Source organism: Portunus trituberculatus, chromosome 42 (assembly GCF_017591435.1).
Source record: "Portunus trituberculatus isolate SZX2019 chromosome 42, ASM1759143v1, whole genome shotgun sequence".
NCBI classification, from domain to species: Eukaryota; Metazoa; Arthropoda; class Malacostraca; order Decapoda; family Portunidae; genus Portunus; species Portunus trituberculatus.
This window is the reverse complement of record NC_059296.1, coordinates 5,336,274-5,352,500: the sequence shown is the minus strand read 5'-3', so window position 1 is coordinate 5,352,500 and position 16,227 is coordinate 5,336,274. Positions and strand designations below refer to the sequence as shown.

At 39.8% G+C, this 16,227-nt stretch overlaps 1 protein-coding gene across 1 annotated transcript in view; it reads right to left on the bottom strand.

Annotated features, from left to right (window-relative positions):
* LOC123517614 (glycine receptor subunit alpha-4-like) overlaps positions 1 to 15,505 on the bottom strand; it is an 83,618-nt gene extending 68,113 nt beyond the window's left edge. The window contains exon 1 of the mRNA XM_045277888.1: positions 15,123 to 15,505. The gene's annotated coding sequence lies outside the window, so the exon portion shown is untranslated. The remainder of the gene's footprint in view (positions 1 to 15,122) is intronic.
* Between the last annotated feature and the right edge of the window lie 722 nt (positions 15,506 to 16,227).

The window sequence follows — 16,227 nt, the reverse complement described above, 5'->3', positions numbered from 1 at the left end:
ATGACAAAAAAAATTGAATGATGAATTACAAATGAAATACATCATCATCTGTCACACACACACACACACACACACACACACACACACACACGCACACATTGACACACACACACACATCACTCAACTCTCTCTCTCTCTCTCTCTCTCTCTCTCAGGACAGGATGAAAGAGACAGATGGAAGTGTGAACCAATATTCTCCTCTGAGTGTTGATTTTCCCTCTCGATGAACGCACGTGAGAGAGAGAGAGAGAGAGAGAGAGAGAGAGAGAGAGAGAGAGAGAGAGAGAGAGAGAGAGAGAGAGAGAGAGAGAGAGAGAGAGAGAGAGAGAGAGAGAGAGAGAGAGAGAGATAACGAAATAGATAAATAAAACATGATACAAAATAAAATGTTACTACCAATGACACTTAAGACGTAAATAAGATTATAATTAGAATGAATAAAACTGTTAACATGTCGAAATTAAGTCTGAGTGTCTCTTAACTAACTCTCTTTTCCTTAAGTGTCAGGTTGTGGAGTTTACCTTTTCCCTTCCACTTACCATCACTAAAGAGGGAGTTAACTCATTGAATTTCTGAATTAAGATAACTGTTTTCTATAGAATTAATGCTCGGTATGGACTGTTTGGTGGTCTGTCGCCTTCCTGTCACGTTGCGGAAAAGTAGAATAGAAATTAGTCCCTTTTGTACTGGAACGCATTTTCATAAATTTTTTTTTATGTTATTAGATGATTTTATTGACATTAGGGAGGGTCTATGGAGATCACAAGATTAATGGCCAAAGTCTTCACTATTCTAATCCCCATATCAGTTTGTGAAGCTGTGTAAAGTTGCCAAGTAGTAAGCAGAATGAATATTAAAGCGCATCATGGTTAATAATGTCCAGTCATACATAAAAGTGTCCTTACCAAAAATTGTGTTGTTCTGACTCAGCGTATAGGAAGAAATGCTGAAAATATTGCCGGAGTTTCTGTTGTAAACCGAAGTACAGGAGTCCCAAGAATAAATACCACGGAATATAGTGCAAGGCATGATTTTACTTCTTGAGACAACTATGCACGCGGAAGTCCATCTCCCATCGTCCCTGTCTTTCCTTGCACGGGCCAGAAGTGAAGACCGTCGCCAGGGTTACCACTCATCCATCTGCCAACTCATGGGTCGATCACAACACAATGGAAGTACAAAGTTGATATTTCTTCCTTACCTAACCTAACCTAACCTAATTTAACCTCACCTAACTTAACCTACTATCCATCTCCCAGCCACCAGGTCCTTCCCACGCAACACACGGGTTAATCAGCCTACAATGGAAGGTACAAAGTTAATATTTCTTCCTTGTCTGGCATTAGCTTCGGGACAGGCGAGCTCTTATTGACGCAAGGGAAGGAAAAGTAAGTCTATGATTCATCTGAGACCGTTTCCTTGATATAATAGGAATGTTTCATTGTTACAGAGTTAATATTTCATCCTTGTCTGATATTTGGTTCGTGACAGGCAAGGTTTTATTGACGTGAGGGAAGGAAAAGTAAGTCTGTGGTTCATTTGAGACCGTTTACTTGATTTGATTGTGTTTAACTGTTTTTTGACATTCGTTATACATTGTTATTCATAAGGAAGGGCTATGAACGAAAACAATACTGTGTTCCCATATTTGCCACACATATGACCTGCAAGGAGGAGGTATGAGCGAAAACAATAACCTCTTTCTATATTTATATTTTTTCGGATATCCGCTATATATTATTATTCAAAAAGAAAGGCTATGAACGAAAACAATACTGTGTTTTCATATTTTTTTCGAATATCAGCCACACATATGAACTGCAAGGAGAAGGTATGAGTGAAAACAATATCGTCTTTCTATATTTTTTTTCGGGTATTCGCTACACGACACTATAAACAATAGCGGTAAGTAGGTGGCACGCACGCAAAACAACACCGTGCTTTATTGTTTTCCTTGCACATGCACTACGTATCACAAAACAAGCAACTGAGAGTGAAGGAATAACGAAAACAAAGCAGTATTTTCACATTTTTCCGAACACGTTCTAAATATTTTACTACACGGGAAAGACCGAGAGAGGAAAGACAAACAGAAACAATGCGAACAATGCGAAATGTGCAGATCTTTCGAACTTCCGCCAAACATTGAAACTGAAAAAAAGCAAAAAAAAAAAAAAAAAAAAAAAAAAAAAAACCAACAACAAAAAAGCAAACCAATAGACACACAAAATCAACACATGAAGCCAACCAGACCCAAAATAAATACATGAAATTAATAAAAAACCACCAAAACACACGAATTCAACCAAAAAAACTACAAAAAAGCCTCAAAAACATACTAAATCAACCAAAAACCCAAAATACACAAACGAAATCAGCAAAACCCAAAATATACACACGAAATTAATCAGAAACCCTAAATAAACACACGAAATCAATCAGAAACCCCAAAACACACACAAAATCAAATAAAACCCGAAAACACTCACAAAATCAAATGAAACCCCTCAAAAACGCACGAAATCAACCAAAAACCCCCAAAAGCACACAAAATCAACTAAAAACCCCCAAAACACACGAAATGAACCAAACCCCCCCCTCCAAAAAACAAAACACGAAATCAACCCAAAAATCCCAAAAACACACGAAATCAACGAAAAAAAAACACGAAATCAACAAAAAATATCCAAAAACACACGAAATAAAAAAAAAAAAAAAAAAAATCAACTAAAAAACCCTCAAAACCACAAAAAAAAAGCAAACCAATAAGTACATGAAAACAACGTCAAGTTTCCACATTAATTGAACTTTCTGAATACAATATAGGAAGAAAGAAACTACGAAAGTGAGGGAAAGAAAAGAGAACAGCATAGAAGAACGTTACTATAGTGTCTCCATTTATTTTCTAACACTCAACTCATTTAAGGAAGCGTAAAGACTGAAGGAAGAAGGGAATAAGAATACAAGAGACTACGAAATGGAGAGAGGAAAAGAAAAGAAAAGAAAAGAAAAGGACATAAAAGATCATTAATGTAGTAGAAGAAGGAAACGGAAAGTGAAATGTGCCAAAAAAAGATTTGCTCCATTTTATGCTTCCTTCTTTCCTCTGTTCTTCACAATTTCCCTTGGTTTATTCATTTGGTTGTGTTAACGTAGGTCACGGTGGTGGTGGTAGTGGTGGTGGTGGTTAAAGGTGAGGTGTGTGTGTGTGTGTGTGTGTGTGTGTGTGTGTGTGTGTGTGTGTGTGTGTGTGTGTGTGTGTGTGATCATTTAAAGAAGCGCAAAGACTGAAGCAAGAATGGAAATAAGAGCATAAGAAACTACGAAATGGAGTGAGAAAAAGAAAAGAAAACGAAAACAAAATGGAAGATCATTACTGCAGTGTTCCCAGTTCATTTCTAACACTCAGCTCTCACTGAAGGAAGAACGAGAAAACAACAGTAGCGGAAGAAAACGAGGAAGGTGATGGAGAGGAGGGGGGACCATAGTAAAAAGAAGATTTATTAGGTCGTTTGGGAATTTTTACAACTTTCCCGCGTGATGAAGGAAAGACAAGGAGCGAGTGAGAGAAGTAGCAAAGGAAGAGGCAAGAGTCACATTTCCTCTTCATTTTCCGCTGATTAATCCTCGGAAATCCATTTTCTTTTCTTGCCAGATGAGAGAGAGAGAGAGAGAGAGAGAGAGAGAGAGAGAGAGAGAGAGAGAGAGAGAGAAGTGGAGGCTGGAAAGACAATGACAGATGAAGAAAATACAGATAAATAGACCAAAGGAGGAGAGAGAGAGAGAGAGAGAGAGAGAGAGAGAGAGAGAGAGAGAGAGAGAGAGAGAGAGAGAGAGAGAGAGAAGGATTAGGATGAAGGAGAAGGAGAAAGATGAGGAAGAAAGGAATGAAAATGAGAGAAAGCGATGAAGAAGAAAAAGAAGAGAAGGAAGAGGAGGTAGAAGCTGGCAACCTGATGACTAATGCGGAGGAAATGGAAGGCAAGGAATGTGAAGAGGGATTAATAACAAGACAAGCGAAGCGGGAACTGAAGATGACAAGATAAACACATAAGATAATGTGGTTGCGCGGGAGGTGCAGAGAGAGAGAGAGAGAGAGAGAGAGAGAGAGAGAGAGAGAGAGAGAGAGAGAGAGAGAGAGAGAGAGAGAGAGAGATTAACAGTATAGGAGCAACGGTACACGACAAATAGATGGAGTTTACATTACATCATATAGAAAAATAGAAAAAAAAAAAAAATGTACCGCCTTGTTCTCACTGACTGACGGAGCAAAAGATGGAATAAAGGGAGAAAATAAACTAGAGTCGCGTTCATATCACCTGACAAGGATTAACAACGTGTGCATGTGCCTATCTGGAATAAAGAAATGCTGGAAAAATGACACTCTTCTTTCTGTGATTGGTAAAATGAATGCAAAAAATGTGAAAAGAGGAGGGGAAGCATGTAAAGCAAACACGGACTGGCACATATCCTATGGTTAATCCCTTCAGATGTTATGACGCGTTTTCATATTCATTCTGCTTACTATTTAGTGATCTTATACAGCTTCACAAACTTATGTGGGGATTAAAATAGTGAAGATTCTGGTCATAAATCTTCATAAACTCTTCCTAATGTAAATAAAATCGTTTAATCATACCCAAAAAAATCATGGTAAAAATGCGTCCCAGTAATGAAAGGGTTGAACAAGTGTACGGACGCGTGTAGATAAGCATATGGAATGACAAACAGTAATGGATGCGAAAATATGACCTGAATGGAAACGCTCTCATACCGATGCACAAAGTAAATTACGTGGATGGTCACCTGTAGATATACAAAATAAAGAGCAGCCATTTACACGATGCAGAGCCAGCCAGAGGGTGAGAGGGGTGGGAAAACAAGCATACAGAAACAAATATGTACAGAAAAATAGAAGAAAAAAAAAACATGCAGCCATCGACGAGTGACAGCGTAAAATAAACACATGACCAAATGCAGCGAGGGAGATAAAAAAAAAAAAATGACAAAACAAGGGAAAAAGTGACTGAAAAGGAAAAACAGGGATAAAAAAAGGATAAATATAGGGAAAAAAGCATACATCTATTGACGAGTGACAGTAAAAGAAACACATGACCAAATGCCACGAGGGAGAGAAAAAAAGTGAAAAAAAGGGAAAAACAGCAGCCACGTCAATAGATATAATTTACAAAGGAAAAAAGGGACGTAAAAATAACAAAAAAGAGTCCGACCATCGACGAGTGACGGAATAAAGAAGATAAAGAGAAAAACTGACCAAATATCACGAGAGGGAATGAAAATTGGAGTTTTCTTCTCCAATTTTCATTCCCTCAAATAGGGAAAAAAGGAAAGGAAATGAAAAAAATGCACCCGACGCGCCAATGGAAATGATTTGCATGTCACATATGAAAATGCAAAACAGAAAGGAAAAAGTGATGGAGCGACTGACCCGAAGTGAAGTTAAAGGTCAGAGTCAATTGTCCATTGTTCAAACGAGAGCAGAAGGAACATTTCACCACAGATTCATTTCTCAGGATTTTGGATCAGTATTCTAAAATAAAAAGAAAACGAAAACGAAAAGTGCACGGGTTCGAATCCTGTCCACGGTCCGAGTGTAAGTTGGGCTTCCTCACTGGGGCAACGGATTCCTAGCGGGTGGGCTTTGAAATAGGAGATACCCTAAAAAGTATCCCCTTTAGCCCATAAATTCCCGTGAAAAGCCCACATGGTATAAAAAAAAAGTATTCTCAAAAAGAAAAAAAAATAAAAATAAAATAAAAAGAAAATAAAATAAAAGAAAAGAAAAACAAGACAAAATAGGAGAATAAAGAGTAAAAACCCACGTCCCATCTCTCCAATACTAAGCTTACTCCCGCAGTGGAATTAATGGGTTATTTTTTCAAGAGCTTTTTCCTAATTCTAATAATAAGTTGAAAGAGTAATACGTATTCAGTAATGAGTTGAAAAATTATTCCAGCAGTAATGAGAGAGAGAGAGAGAGAGAGAGAGAGAGAGAGAGAGAGAGAGAGAGAGAGAGAGAGAGAGAGAGAGAGAGAGAGAGAGACTATTAAAAACCTGACTAATTATTTCTCAGTCTCTTAAAAATAACCTTCAGGAGAGAACAAAGCTTCTCTCTCTCTCTCTCTCTCAGACACTCACACACACACACACACACACACACACACACACACACACACACACACACACACACACACACACACACACGAGGCAAGGAAGGGAGAAGACAAAAAGAGGAAGGTGGGGGAGTTCTCTCTAATGCATGTATATATATTTAATTACCAGACGTCTAATTACAAAAGCGTATCATGAACATTCAAACTTTGGTATGTCATTATCTTCACTTTTATTTTACAGGGTGGAAAAAATATATAAAAAAAAATCCATCAAATTAAAACTTAGCTGGACAATACGTGGGAAATTTGCATTGTAGGAGAAATATAAAGACTCACAAACACACACACACACACACACACACACACACACACACACACACACACACACACACACACACACACACACACGAAAAGAACTAAAGGAAAAGAAAAAGGTCATTGAATTAAAACGAAATTAAGAAAAAAAAGAGGAAGAGGAGGATAATGGAGGAAACTTTGTGTGTTACAGACCAAGAGAGAGAGAGAGAGAGAGAGAGAGAGAGAGAGAGAGAGAGAGAGAGAGAGAGAGAGAGAGAGAGAGTAGCAAAATCTGGCCTAGCTAACATTGGAAAGGGAAGCGAAAAGGAAGCAAAGAAAAGAAAGGAAAAAGAAAAAAATAGACAGATAGTTGCTGAGATGAGAGAGAGAGAGAGAGAGAGAGAGAGAGAGAGAGAGAGAGAGAGAGAGAGAGAGAGAGAGAGAGAGAGAGAGGAAAGTAAAATGAAACAGAGGGAGAGGGAGAGGGAGAGGTGTCTGAAAAATGGAAGAGGGAGTGACAGAAAAAAAGGAAAGAAGAAAGGAAGGAAGGAAGAAAGGAGGGAATAGAGGAGGAAAAAAAAAACATGATTGTGGTTTTGGTTTTGAGAGTAGAGTCGTTTGAAAGGAAATCTAGGTCTTTTGTTGTCACCCCTCCTCTCTCTCTCTCTCTCTCTCTCTCTCTCTCTCTCTCTCATACCATTTTCCTCGTATTCACTTTTTGTTCTCTTATCCTTTTCCTTTTTTTCCTTCTAACTTCAGGACTCCGTTGAATAAATTCGTTGGACTTGCAGGTAAATGAGTCGTGACATTTAAAAACACGCAGGTAGTTAATGGCATCACCCAAGTGCTTTCATGACCCTCCAAGTCGTTGTTTGAAGGTCGTTACGTCCCCGCGAATGTCAAGTGGTCGTTTGTATCTTCAAAGTAACTCCTAAAAAAATAAAACATCAAAGCAAATTTCCGTCAGTAAAGAATTAAGCGGGACTTTAAACGTGACTTTTCTCTCTCTCTCTCTCTCTCTCTCTCTTGCTTTCCACTTCTTCACGTTTGCTGGCGAGTGTTTTGTCTAGACGCGGGACAAAAGATGGATGAAGAACCGCCCGCCGTCAGACATCGCAGGATCTTCAACTTCAACCTTCATACATTCACTTCTGCCTTAAGCACTTTTTTTTCTATCCCGAGTCTTAATTACGTCATTTGATCTGTTTGGAGTCTGTCGCCCGTCGTGTTTTGCAGGGAGACTGACAGGAACATTGGTGGTGGGGGATCAGAGGATTTAAGCAAGATCAAGGGAGAAAGCACACAAGGCACGGTGGAAATGAGTGCACGGGGTTGATTATTTGGCCTCTGACAGCCACTCTTTATGTGTTCCCAGTTCCTACTTCCTGCTTCTTTGTTTCCACTCCAGCAACGCCCAATTATTCAACACATTGGTCACATATATTTGCTTCCATTAGTCTGAATGACTTTAAGCATTTCTAGTAATTATTTTGTGTTTATTTTACTTTTCCGTCTTTCACAGCAACAATAACTTCAAAGAGTGCTGAATATGAGAGAGAGAGAGAGAGAGAGAGAGAGAGAGAGAGAGAGAGAGAGAGAGAGAGATGAAAATGTTTGAGAATCGTTCACCATGGCGATAAGAGACCCACCTCACCCCACTACTGTTGGTGCGCTGGGTAAGGCGATCATAGCGGGAGGTAGAGAGGCAAGCCAGCGCTCTCCACCAGACTCTGCACAAATGGTTCCTTTTTAAACGGCGGCGCCTCATCACTCCTTGCTTTGTGCTTTGTTCTCGTTCCATCAGCGGGACCTCGTAAGACTACCTAAGAAGCACAGCGACCAGGGACGATAACAAAGAGTCCTATTATTCTTAAGTTCCTCTGCTGGACTAATGATCTCTCCTGAGCCTCGCATTACTTATACTCCCGCAAGATAGAGAGGAAGTGGAAGGAGGAAAGAAAAGAGGATGAGACGATTTGGAAGGGAGACAATAACCTATACTTCGGTGTCTAAAGGAGAGATGTGAGTTTCTCGGATGTATAAGCGATATGTGTTAAGATTTTTTTGGTATCTTAAGACATTTGTCCCAGATTTTGATAATCAAGTGGGCTTTCATTTTTTAATCTTTTATTGCCCTTGGACAGCTTCCCGTCTTGCATAAAAGAATATGTATATGTATATATATATATATATATATATATATATATATATATATATATATATATATATATATATATATATATATATAAACTGTCACATCTTAAGACTGACTTGTTGATTGATTGGTCTCAGCAACGCAGCAACGTAGAAATGTGATGTTGACATGTGGACCAAGTTAATCGCTCAAAGCCACTCACTCTCTTTTAACTCCTGCAGCTTCTTTGATAAAGAATACTCCAGGGTAAGTTGAGTGCATCATTTCGAGGCCAGCAAGGAGTGAAGGGGGGGATAGCTCGCCTTTAAGTGCCTGTAGTATTCGCTAGTCTCAGTAAAATCGTCTTGCGTTACTGAGGTTATGAAATAAATGTTATTCAGTTATCACCAGTCATTTAATATTTTTTCTAAGCGTTCTTCTCTTTTTGCTGCAGTATCCTCATGTACGTATATAAGCGTTTAGATGTAATAAGAGTCACGGTGTTATTACCAACCATTTAGCTATCTTTTCCGCAGTTTATTTCTCTCTCTGCTCCAGTATCATAACTTATAACACACGTACATAAGCAGCCACGTCTCTGGTTAGTGTCTCATAACATGCATCAGTATTTGGTGAATGAGACACACTAAGTTACAAACATCCCACCAAAGCCGATGCTCAGTCTACTAACTCCTCACTGACTCCAAACTCCTGCGAGAGCTTCAACTGTTAATTCATCACCTTGCAACACGGTTCCTAGACTATCCCAGGCTGATGTACGGCGGCCAAAACGAACCTGCGTGTATGAGTAAGGCGAGTAACAGGAACTTTGCTGGAGGATAAATAAAAACAGAAAGACGCAAACTGTTTCTGTGCAATATTGCCACGTCAATCTTCCTATCTTCAGAAACACACACTGCCAGATTATCGATGACGTCATTCACTTCCACTTACACACAGGGAACAAATACCTCGCAAATCTCAACCAAAAGCTTCGATGTGTTGCAAGACGAGATTCTTCGATAAATGGATTACTTAGTATGGATCAAAGACACCAAAGGATAATTCAAACACTGGAGGAACAAAATTACATGACAAGGTTCTTCGGTGAATCCACTGTTTGAAATTGTATGAACTAAACAAGGTAGAGGAAAGTCGTTGAAACAGTGCATAAATAAAGTGACTCAGCTGCTTCATCCCACGCCTTCGTCTTCTCACCGCCAGCTTCCCTCCTACGCGTGTTTGTGTCAGAAGCAGTCTGGAGGGAGAACTCAGGATGGGAAGCACAAGCAATGTGTTTTTGTTAGGATGGGAAGCACAAGCAATGTGTTTTTGTTAGAATAAAAAAAGTTTGCCAATGTTGAATGTAGGTATGTTGGCTATTGCACACACACACACACACTTACTCTCTCTCTCTCTCTCTCTCTCTGATCTCCCAGCTTTGAATAAATAAAAGAATATATAAAAAACAGTGTGTGTGTGTGTGTGTGTGTGTGTGTGTGTGTGTGTGTGTGTGTGTGTGTGTGTGTGTGTGTGTGTGTGTTTCATTTTCCTCTGTTTTGTTTGCCTTCTTTTCCCTACAAAAATCAACTTCCTGACACCACAAGACTTACCCAATAATTCAACTTCTGTATTCTGTTTCTTATTTCTTTCCTTTCACTTTCTTTCATTCTCTAACTCTCTATGTTGCCTTTTTTCCCTCTTTCTTTTCGTTTCCTCTCTTCTTTCATCTCAACTTATACTTTTGCTTGCAACATTCTCTTTTCATCTCCAACTTTTGCGAAGCTTTTGCAATTTAATCTTCAAAGTCACTCATATTATCTTTTGTTTACTCGTCTGTCTGTACCTTCGTCTGTGATGGAGCGAAGACAAAAGTAGTAGTAGTAGTAGTAGTGGTAGTGGTGGTGGAGGTAGAGGTGGTGGTGGTGGTAGTAGAAGTAGTAGTAGAAGTAGTAGTAGTAGTAGAAGTAGTAGTAGTAGTAGTAGTAGAAGTTGTAATAGTAGTAGTAGTAGTAGTAGATGTTGTAGTAGTAGTAGTAGTAGTAGTAGTAGTAGATGTTGTTGTTGTAGTAGTAGTAGTAGTAGTAGTAGATGTTGTTGTTGTGTAGTGTTGTTGTTGTAGTAGTAGTAGTAGTAGTAGATGTTGTTGTTGTTGTAGTAGTAGTAGTAGTAGTAGTAGATGTTGTTGTTGTAGTAGTAGTAGTAGTGGCAGTGGCAGTGGCAGTGGCAGTGGCAGTAGCAGTAGTAGTAGTAGTAGCAGTAGCAGTTGAAGTAGCAGTAGCAGTAGTATTAGTAGTAAGTGTAGTAGTAGTAGCAAACAATTAAATTTCCCCCCTCAGGCAGTTAACACGTCGAGAAAACCACATAATAAAGGTAATATATGGAAACACACCCAGTCTTCCCTTTCTCTCCCTTCTCCACATGCCAGCGTCCCTTTAATCTTTATCATTCCACTTTTCTCTTCCTTCTTCCTTCCCTACATTCGTCACCTGCCTGTCCTCCTTTTTCCTTTCCTAACACGTAGTTTATCACTTTCTACTACTTCTATATCCTTTCCTTCACATCTCATTCCCTCGTCCTTCTCCTCACACTTACTTCTTTCACTCACTTGATCACCGTTCCTTTTAACACATGTTTAATAATTTTTTACCTTTTTTCCTCTTTCTCTGTCTGTAAGCGTTTAACATACACTTTATCACTCCCTTATCTCTTTTATTTCACCTTTTTCCTCACTCGTTTCCCGCCAATCTTCCTCTCAACGCTGGTCCTTCGCCACTTCAAGCCACCACCGACCTTCTATTTAAGTTTCCTCGAGTTTCGGTCCCTTAGGAGCTCTCCTCTTAAGTACCTCCTTCACTCATCCTCCTCCTTCTCTCCCTCTCTCTCTTTCTCTCTTTTTCTCTCACCTAACGCAGCTTCTTTCTCTCATAACCGCTAGGGAGTCATTTCGTTGGCTTCACTTCCTTCTTTCCTTCTCGCCTCTCACTTAAGTTATTTTTTTTCTCTGTCTCTCTCCTCATTTATCTCTTCGTAAGTGGCTTCTTCACTTAACTCACCTTCTTCTTCTTCTTTTCGTCTTACATCTTCCATTTCTTCTTTTTTTTTTTTCCTGTCTTCCATGTCTTCTTTCCCTTCACTCTCTATTGTTCCACTCTAAAGGTTTTCCTTTCTTTCTGCATTTTTCTTCTTCATCGTGACACCTCTTATATCATCTCCCCAAAACTTCCTTCCTTGCACTTTCCTTCCATTCTCCTTAGTCTCTTCTTCCTCTTCCTATCTTCGTCTCTCCTTTCTCATCTTTCTCAAAACTTCCCTTCTCTCTCTCTTCCATCCTACACATATTTTGCCTTATTTTTCATATCTTTCCGTCCTCTACGTGTCTTCCTCTGCCACCCACGTGCCTCTCCTGTCCTTCTTTCTCAGCGTGTTATTTGAAGCGAGGCAAATAATCGTACCTACATCAGTTCATCTTAGTCTTGTAATTAAACTGCTGATATTATGACCTCCTTACTGCAGTGTCAACATCCGGCTAGTTATTCACGTAAGTTTTCATTATGAGTCCAATGTTTCCGTATCAGTGAATGTTGGAAGCGTGTGAGAATGTAACTGTGTGTGTCTTTGTTTCCCTCGCCTTAGTTATCTAGGTTTTCATTATTTCATCTTTCCTTCGACCTTTTTTTTATCTTCTCCCTTTTTTTCTTTTTTTTCTTTTTTCCTTTTCTTGAGTACTGTTTTCTATTTTTCTTTATTTTGCATGTTTTTTTGTTTTCCTCGCCTTATTTATCAAGGTTTTCATTATTTCATCTTTACTTCTTTGTTTTCTTCCCCTTTTTCATTTTTTCTTCCTTCTTTTCTATCTGAGTATTATTTTCTATTTTTTTTATTTTGAATCGCTCTCTCTCTCTCTCTCTCTCTCTCTCTCTCTCTCTCTCTCTCTCTCTCTCTCTCTCTCAATCCTGGTCTCCTCTCTATCGTCTATTTTCTTCCACTTTTTCATTTTTTCTTCCTTCTTTCCTATCCTTCAGTATTATTTTCTATTTATTTATTTTTTTCATCGTTACATTATCGTCAACAACACGTAATCATAACAATAACGATGTAGCTGCTTCCTTCCTTCCTTCCTTCCTGCCTTCATCTAGTTAATTAACCCTCTTCTTTTCACAAAAAATATTCAGGTGCTTCTCATTTCATCATCATCATCATCATCATCACCATCATAATCATCACCATATTTCCTTCCTTCCTCTAATTAATCAACACTTTTTTCCTCCCATGCCATAAAAAGAGAGAAAAAAAAGGTTAGGTATTTCTATCTTGCATCATTAAAGCATTTAATATTAATATAAAACACCAGCTTTCCCATGTCGGCTTACGGGAAATGGACAACGAACGCACAGCAAGTAAGCCGCTTAAAGATGAGGTAAAAATAAAAGACAACAGTAATAAGGTTGTCTTTAAAAACGGGGACATTAAAGCGGTACATGCACCAACCCCTTCGATACTGGGACACATTTTTACCTTGAGATTTGGGTACGATTAGATAATTTTGTTGCCATTAGGAAGGGTCCATGGAGGGCAGAAGATAAATGGCCACAGTCTTCACTATTTTAATCCCCCACATAAGTTCTGAAGCTGTAAAGAATCACCAAATAGTAAACAGAATGAATATGGAAACGTGTCATGGTGCACTGAAGGGTTTAAGGCGGCAATCACACCACAGAGTCACGCATTTCATTCCCTCGATAGCTAAATTACCCATTCATACTTGGCACCCACAGGCAAACTCGCCCCGACACACAGCCGCCGCTTTGTCTTTCCATTTCTATACGAGAGTACGAGGCCGCCCAGGGACACACGTAAAAGAAATGAGAGGAAAAAGGCTAGTGAGAATTGGCGCTCACGTAAAGAAGTTAAATGGATTTCCGATACGGGCATCAGTTTAGCTCCAAGATTGTCCCGATACTCCTCTCACACACTTACAGTCATAGCAGCGAAAGAAATAATGTTGACTGAATGAGCAGATGATTTCCCGCTTCCGTAGACAAAAAAGTTGGAGGTCGATTTAGTTTGGGGTGATGTCTCGATATACGCCTCAGAAAAGTCCGCGTCACTGAAAAAAGAAAGGTAAACAAGTACGCAGAAAACTTCCCGCTTCCAATGAAAGTAAGTTGGACACATTTTCCAAACGCAGCTTAGTTTAGTTCGCCTCTGAAACAGTTCGATACACTGAGGAGAAAAGTGGTTAAACAAAACATTTCCAGAAGGGAGGTGAGTTTAATAGCCGGGCTGCCGCGATATACTCTCTCTCTCTCTCTCTAACTGTCCAAGATATAGAGAAAGAAAAAAAAAAAAAAAAAGTAAATAAAATAAATAAATTAATAATAAAAAATTAGGGAATTATTCAGAGACGGGCAAAAACCAGCTAGAATATTCCAAAATGAGGCTGAGTTAGTCCTGGAGATGCCTCGATAACCAAACTTTTCTCTCTTTGCAGTAGTTCAAGTCACAAGAAACAGAAAAATAACTAAAATAAACAGAAGGACACAGAGTTATAGATTCAACACACACACACACACACACACACTCAGCCCCCCACTCCCCAAACACACACACAAATTCTCCACAGTAAAAGCAGGAACGTTCTCCTTTCCCCTCCCCTGCACATAAAGACGGAGAGGGAAAAAAAATAAATAAAAAAAAAAACAATCACCAAATCACGTTTCTGTTACTTCTATCACCTCTACACCTACACGACCACGCATACCTCACGCCAAATGGCACAAAACGCAGGCCATTTCTCTTCCTCCCCACCAGTAAAACAAAAGGGAAAGGAAATCACACCTCTTTGCTTCAGCCATTCCCACTCAACCCTCCGTCAAGATAAAACACACATTAGTTCTACTGTCTGGTTCTTTTCGGATGGATGAGACTGCTAACCCACGTCCCTAGTGTCGCTCTCATCTGGTTACAATCTCGATGTCTTTTTTATTTTTCTCCTGTGATTTCTCCTTTACTTCTTCGTCTCTTTCTCCTCTTCTTCCTACTGCTTATTTCTTAACCTCTCTCCATCTTTCTTTCTCTTCCTCCTTCCTACTGCTTACTTCTTAATCTCTCTCTCTCTCTACATCTTTCTCTTTCTCTCTTTCTTTTTCCAGTCCTACACAGTTCCCAGCAACCGCAAAAATGGGTTCCAGTGCAGCCTCGGTATATTTGGTGCAATATGAGTTTTCTTCGTGCTTGTTTCATTCTCTCTCTCTCGCACTTATAACAAGGATAGCTTACGGTTTTCCTCAAGATCTGACGACCACGCATTCCCTGGGACACCATTCAAACCGAGGTCCAGGAGCCAATTTAGAGTACACAGACTATGCTACTACTGCTGCTGCTGCTGCCGCCATCAATTTGCCGGTGTATTGTCGTAAATATACCACGCTCTTGCAGAAACAGACAAAGATATAAACAAAGCGAGGCACATGGATCAGGGATAAACATAAAACACACACCCGTTCATCTCTCTCTCTCTCTCTCTCTCTCTCTCTCTCTCTCTCTCTCCCTACCTTCTGTTTTGCAGTCAGGTGAACATTCAAGTTCGGCGCGACAATTCAATGGTCTCTCTTTCCTTCTTTTCCTCTTTCCTTCACTCAATTTACTTCAGTCTTGCCTCTAGTCGAATTTCTCCTCCTTGCTCGTATTCAAATGGGTCTAAAATCCTTCAGTCACTTCAAGGCTTCGGAAGCTTCGAGTATTGACATGTGAAGCCTCTTTTTTAAGCTTCATTGTCGAGATACGGTCACTTTTAGTTATTTGGACATGTAAAAGCTTCTAGTCTATCACATTTGTTGCAGATGAGAGAGCAGTTTGTTTCGCTTTCTTCTCAGCGTCACGGAAATACTTGCTTAGTCTCAAGTCTTTGTGAGCAAGAGAGATACAAGCAACACCCTTCACCTAGCGCGGTTGGTGGGTCACTGCCATGCTGCCGCCGCCCGCCGCCTTTATTCCCCCGCTAGAGGTTGCCCTGAACCACCTCGCTCAGCTTCCAATCCAGGCGCAGCAGCAGCGTCAGCCTCCTCCTCCGCTCCACACACACACATATACACACACACACACACACAGAGGGATGTCACAGGTGTTTGGACCTTTTGCTCTCACAACGACTACATTTTCAAACGCCACAAATTTTATTAGGTGAATTTTTAAGTGTTTCTCCTGTTAATGGTGTAGAAATTTTGTTCCTATGTCACCAGAACAGTAAAAACAGTCTCAAAAACCCGTGCAGCTTCAGTTAGAGCCTTTTGAATGACTAGAGTAGCTCAGCACGGATATGTTTCAGAATGTGGCCTTGTATGCATCCTACACACAGATGTTTCAATATGCAACACGTTCTGTCCGCCAGGAAACCAACACAAGACTCCTCTTGTAACGTTGAGTGAGAGGTAGCTACTGTTTCTAGGCGTTTCCTTGAGTCGTCTTCCGCTACTCGTCTCGTCTATCACTCACAGGGAATCACTCAGTTATCTTCAGTATCTCAGTGCACGAGGAAAGGGATCAGTGACAAGGTTTTCTGTTTTATTCGTTACTGTTGTTATTATGTGTCTCAGTGGAAAGGATATAAGAAAAGGCGGATATATTTCTACTGTCTTGCTGGCTTGATGAACGAGTGGA